A 6,571-nucleotide genomic window follows, 5' to 3' on the forward strand; every position below is an offset into this window, starting at 1 on the left:
AGCTCAGCACATGCTGCTCGGTACTATGTCCTGAGCTGGGAAGAGAGGCACAAATCTAATGCTGTGTACACACTGTCCGATTTCCTTTACGATGTTGACGATATAGTCAACATCGGATCGGAATCGGATGCAGATCGCAAGGGTTTTAACCCTTGCGATCCCGATCCGATCCCGATGCGCGTTCACGTATCGGAAGCCAGAAAGTCTTGGCTGCCTTGTCTATATAGTGCAGATCTGCACTATATAGTCAATATAGGATGCAAATCGGATGTGCCTTAAGATCCTATCCACGATCCTATCTGATCGGATCGTGGATAGGATCTTAAGGCACATCTACCGTCTGTACACACCATTACTCTCTCTGCACATATTACATCTGCCCCACCTGCAGTGCACATTGTTTTGCCCATTTTTTATAACAAATTTGCCCCGCGATCAGGTCTGAATTAGGCCCTGTATTTGTCCAATGAGGAGACAATCCTATCCAATGATCCAATACAAATCTGTTGGACTGGACAGGATCACCAGCAGCCAATGGTGCACATCGGTGTATGCACAGCATCACTGGTCTATCAGCAAGAGGAGAATAATGTGTATAACTGACCACGGTCCCACAGCCAGATACACCACCAGGTATGGGGAAGAGGTGACAATGTGGCCGGTGTATAGATCTGGGGGTGTATGGCTCGAAATATGAGGGTATATGCGGGTAATATGGGGGTTTATAGTGGTTTATAGAGGTGTATGGCAGTATATGGGGGTGTATGGGGGTATAAGGGATCTCCTGCCATAATATAACATTGCATGGAACCACTGTGACCACCGGGAGTTTATAGAATGCAGGGAAGACATCAGTAAGACACAGGCATGAAGTAGCCTAGTGTGTCATTCTCTATGTGCTTTACACTGGCCACGTGCAGCGGATCCAGGTAATCATTCAGGGACAAAAAAAGATGGTTCATAAATATATGTGAGGAAACGACACACAGACGTGTACACATCCCTGTATATCTCACATAACAGGGCCCTAAATACATGGCATTGCGCTAAAGCACTGTTGGGGAACCTTTTTTGTGTCAAGGGCCGTTTGTATGTGGAAAAAATCCTTCGGGGGCCATAAGTAAACATTTCTCTTACAAATTGTCCTGCTGCAGCCGTCCCACGCTCCAGCGGCTGCCGCTGAATAGGACTGACAGTCTCCGGCTGCTGTTCATTAAGAAGAATCTCGCGAGAATTCCCCTGTACTTGCAGCCCGGCAAAGCGGGCAGGTGGGAGGGCCACTCAGACTGGCTACGGGGGCCGCATACGGCCCCCGGGCCTGAGGTTCCCCACCCCTGCGCTAAAGGCATGTATGATGCCACCACTAGGCAGCTTAAGGTAATCGCCTATGGGCGCCATAGGCGTGCGCAGCACATTTTCTTAGGGGGTGCACCACCTATTGTGCATGTCTAACAACATCCATTGGGTGTGTCTAACACCACCAATCAGGCGTGTCTACCATCATCTATTGGCACTCACTACAATATAAAAGTCTCTCAGCCACAACATAATCTCCTGCCTAGTTCAGTCAGTTTTTAATCTTCTTATTACTCTTGATAACAGTTCATGCAAATAAAGTCAAAAACATACATGGATGACACAGGTATGTAGTAATATGACAATGGTCTAGTACAGTGGTTCCCAACCCTGGTCCTCCTCAAGTACCCCCAACAGTGCATGTTTTCCAGGTCTCCACACAGAATCACAGGTGATATAATTAGCTCCACCTGTGGATCTTTTAAAATGTGTCTGAATAATGAGTGCACCTGCTGGGTTACCTGGAAAACGTGCACTGTTGTGGGTACTTGAGGACCGAGGTTGGGAACCACTGGTCTAGTACAATTAACAATGCAAAACACACATAATTGAATGATGGGCGCTTCTTTGAATGGAATACCGCTCTAAAAAGCAAAAATCTTTGGTCAAAGGTATTGCTGGTTGCTAGCGGCAGGGAGGTGTTTATAAGGGTGGGCACAGCATTAGGGGGTGCCTGTGCACCCCTAACACTCTATGTGCGCACGCCTATGATGGGCACCAGCAAAAGGAGGGCGGCTGCAAGATGCCAATGGCTGTTTTATTAACCATCTCTGTTGAAAACAGTAGCAGGCTAAGTCAGGGGGCAGGCTAGCTTTTTCAAATTTTGTTCTGCCACTCGCCCGCCCGCAGCCGCGATCTGTATGTACACTGCTAGCTGCAGCAGGTACACAGGAGGAGGAGCGAGCACAGTGCATATATGCGACCACCACTCATGCTGCCGCTGCGCTGATATTCTGGTAATTCCGACGGTTCCCTGCTTCACTCCACAATTTAAGCGCCAGCTGGGAGGGACGACGGTGCGTCACAGCACTCCCGCACCTGATCCAGGCTACATTGCATCTGACAGCCGGGTCGTATGCCGTATAGAGAGCCCGTGTTCTGGTCCCTAAGCTCATGTATATATATATATATTGAGAAGATAGGGGGGAGTGTGGTGCCACTGGCGGAGCTCCTCCCATAATCCCAAGTGTTTGGTCCATAAAATACTCCCAGTATATTTGGGCGTCAGCTAACTTTTAAATAATAGGTGATGGTAAGTCAACTAAAAAGGGAATGTGCAAACAGGGGTGATAAAAATATCCGCGACCTTCAGTATCTAAAATGTAATTCTATAATATGATGGAGTAAATGTGTATCAAAAAGTTGGTAAGATGAAAAAGGGGAAGTTTTTTTAAAAATATTATAATATTATTATGTTTATTATAAATACATGAATTCATGGTAAAAATAGGTTACATAATTGATCACTTTTATATAAAAATACACCTGTCAGTCATTTTGCAAACAGCCAGCAATGCCTTGTCATAGCTGGCTTTGTTCGCAGGGGGGCTTTGTGCATCCGCATAACATAAATTCGCAGCCCTGCATTCTAACCTGAATCAGCCTCAAAGTGCGGTCTGGATACAATGCGGGCTGGATACAATGCGGGCTGGATACAATGCGGGCTGGATACAATGCGGGCTGGATACAATGCGGTCTGGATACAATGCGGGCTGGATACAATGCGGGCTGGATACAATGCCGGCTGGATACAATGAGGGCTGGATACAATGCGGGCTGGATACAATGAGGGCTGGATACAATGAGGGCTGGATACAATGCGGGCTGGATACAATGAGGGCTGGATACAATGAGGGCTGGATACAGTGTGGGCTGGATACAATGTGGGCTGGATACAATCTGGGTCAGGCACAGTGCGGATCGTACAATGCAGCACATCGAGCAGGTTGGATACAGTGTGGCTCCGCTGGCACACTCCTAGTTACGGACCTGCGCTGGATACAATGCGGGCTGGATACAATGCGGGCTTGCTACAATGTGGGCTGGATGCAATGCGGGCTGGATACAATCTGGGTCAGATACAGTGCGGATCGTACAATGCAGTATAACGAGCAGGGTGGATACAATGTGGCACCGCTGGAACACTCCTAGTTACGGATCTGAGCTGGATACAATGCGGGCTGGATACAATGCTGAATAGATACAATGCGGGCTAGATACAATGCGGGACGGATACAATCTAGGTCAGATACATTGCGGATCGTACAATGCAGTATATCGAGCAGGTTGGATACAGTGTGGCTCCGCTGGCACACTCTTAGTTACAGACTTGAGCTGGATACAATGCGGGCTGGATACAATGCGGGCTGGATACAATGCAGGCTGGATACAATCTAGGTCAGATACATTGCGGGATCGTACACTGCAGTATATCGAGCAGGGTGGATACAGTGTGGCACCGCTGGCAGACTCCTAGTTACGCACCTGAATAACCATGAAACATTGGTTATTGCATGCTTCTTTACAGAAGAACTGCAGGAAACATAATACAAAGAATATATATTCATACCCCAACTATATACAACAAAAATAAAATCCAGGTTCTACCAAATACACACATAACAGCAACAGAAACTACATACACCACAACCACATTATAAAATATATTTATTCCCATTAATCCCCAAATGATGTACCTCCATCTCACCAAATGATCTCCTTAATCGTCAATCTTCAACCTCGTGATGAAAAACAATTATCCGAACTAACCTTCTTACACTCAGCATTACCACCCCACTTCCTACCTGGAAGTGGGGTAGGAGTTTGCTACCTCCCCACTGTGGACCTCTCATGTTCTGCCACAGGAATCTACATAGAGGGCACCCAGTGTTGGACCCATGCAGAGAAAATCAGATCATCATACAGGTGAGTGGAGTACTCACCTGTATGATGATCTGATTTTCTCTGCATGGGTCCAACACTGGGTGCCCTCTATGTAGATTCCTGTGGCAGAACATGAGAGGTCCACAGTGGGGAGGTAGCAAACTCCTTAAGCATATTGGGTCTAATGCAGACCTGATTGCAGGGCACTTTTGTTAGCACATGGGCGAAACCATGGGCACTACAGGTGGGGAGTTACATTTGGGTGGGTTACTTTGTTTCCGTGCAGGGTTAACGCTGCCTGTTTTATTTTTACACTGCGATTTAGTTTTCAGTTTGAACACACCCCACCCAAATCCCTCTCTGTACATCAGCCCCACCTGGTTTTGTCCATCTGCTAACTGCCTAATTCTGGTTTGCACGGGGGAGCAATGTTTTACCACTGCGCATGTGCATACTGCTATTTCGCTGTCCCATCGCACCTACCAATACTGGCGGTGGGCATGGGGTGGCAGCGACGGGCTGCCCCCATGGGAATGCCCAGCATTTCATGGGTGTTCTCATGAAAATGCTGAGTGTTCCCATGGAAATTTGGCAGTGACACGGCTTCCGCGGCTGCTGGGGGCGGGCATCTGACAACAAGGATGTTAGCTGCCCGCCCTGTTCCTGTACTGGGAACACACAAATGATTCAATGGGGGGGGGGGGGGGGGGGGGGGGGGCTGTGTGAGCGGCTGGTGCTGTTTGCAGCGTTGCGTGTGGACTAGAGTAAGGTCCAAAATGTGCCCTGCTGTGAGGTCTGAATTAGGTAGGTTCATTGTTTATAACCACCTTACTGCCATTCTTCCCTCCCACACCCTGCTCCCCATTCCAATCTGGCTTGGATCCTTTCCACTTCACTGAAACTGCCATCACAAAAGCCTGTTGTGACCTCATTGCGGCAGAATCCAAGGGCCACTACAAAACAGCAATAAATGATTAACATAGAACATGGGAAAAAGAAATATCGGTGCTAAACCAAACCTATACAATGCCACTATTAGAATGGTTAGGGGGTGTTGACCATATACCCTAAAGTGCACAGATGAATTTCAGAATTTTAATTTATTAATATGTATACACAGGTCTCCCCTTGTGTGTACACGTCCGTGCGCAGAAGGTTCTAGCTGCATTTACATAGGGAAATGCCCATTCCCGTAAAAGACAAAGCAATAGAAGAAATATCTACAGTATAACACGCTGGAAACAATGTATATAAAAAATATAAAAGTTATTTATTAAGCTATAAGTATATATCATAAAGTGTAAAAAAAAACATTTGAGCTCACTAAGGAGGCGGGGAAATGCGTTATTTGAGAATCTTTTCTGCTGAGCGACCATCGACTTTGGTGATACACGGGGATCCCCTATATACCTGCAAGTACTCTCCAATAATTCTGCTACACCAGTTTGCTGCTCATTCAACTATATACCAGAAACCTGAGCTCTGGGAGCCTGCAACAGTGGATTGCTGCATTTACAACACAAAGGAATAGGCGGGGCCGGTGCAAGGCACTGGAGCGCCCCAGGCGAGGGTCCTGCATCTGGTCGAGTGAGTCCGTCCTTATCCCACCCGCTCCGGCGCCTCTGCAGCCTGGTCGGAGCCTGTGGCCTGGTCTCCCCTGCAGCCACGCCTGTCTGACTTCCGGCCTGCGCTGTCTCCCGCTGAGTCGGACGGGGCAGGGTGAGTGCTGGGGATCCAGTGGACTGAGGTTAGTTGGTGACTTGGAAATAACTAGCGTTGTCTGCCGGGCGGCTGCGCGGGAAAAGCTTCTGATTTAGAAAACAGTGGCCATACTCTGATTGGCTGAATCTCAGCCAATCGGCATGCGGCAAGTGTTTTCAAACCCAGCAGCGCTTCCCGCACCGCTGCCCGGCGGATAGCGCTAGTTATTTCCAAGTCACTGCAGGGACCCCGACAGCCGCAGGTACCCCCGTGCCGCACAGACTCCCCTGCCAACTCCTGCCAGCTCCAGTCTCTGCACCTCTGCTCACCTCCATTCGGGGGCGGGGGATGAACTGCAGCCCTTCAGTGGCCGGCGCCCTAGGAGAATGCCTAAAGCTGCCTAGTGGTGGCGCCGGCCCTGGGTATAGGGAGATCTCTCTCTTTTTAACTTTCTGATATAAAGAGGGCATTCCTCTATTACCCAGAAAGTGGACTTAACCATCTACTATCCACTCCCCAACAGGAGTGCAGAGTCCTTGGGACATTACCAACTTCCTTTTAACTCTCACTCCTAACGATTATTCCAGCTGGGGCAACGACTAACAACTGAGTCGGACTACCAACCTTTACA

Source organism: Crinia signifera, chromosome 5 (assembly GCF_055691185.1).
Source record: "Crinia signifera chromosome 5, ASM5569118v1, whole genome shotgun sequence".
Classification (NCBI taxonomy): Eukaryota; Metazoa; Chordata; class Amphibia; order Anura; family Myobatrachidae; genus Crinia; species Crinia signifera.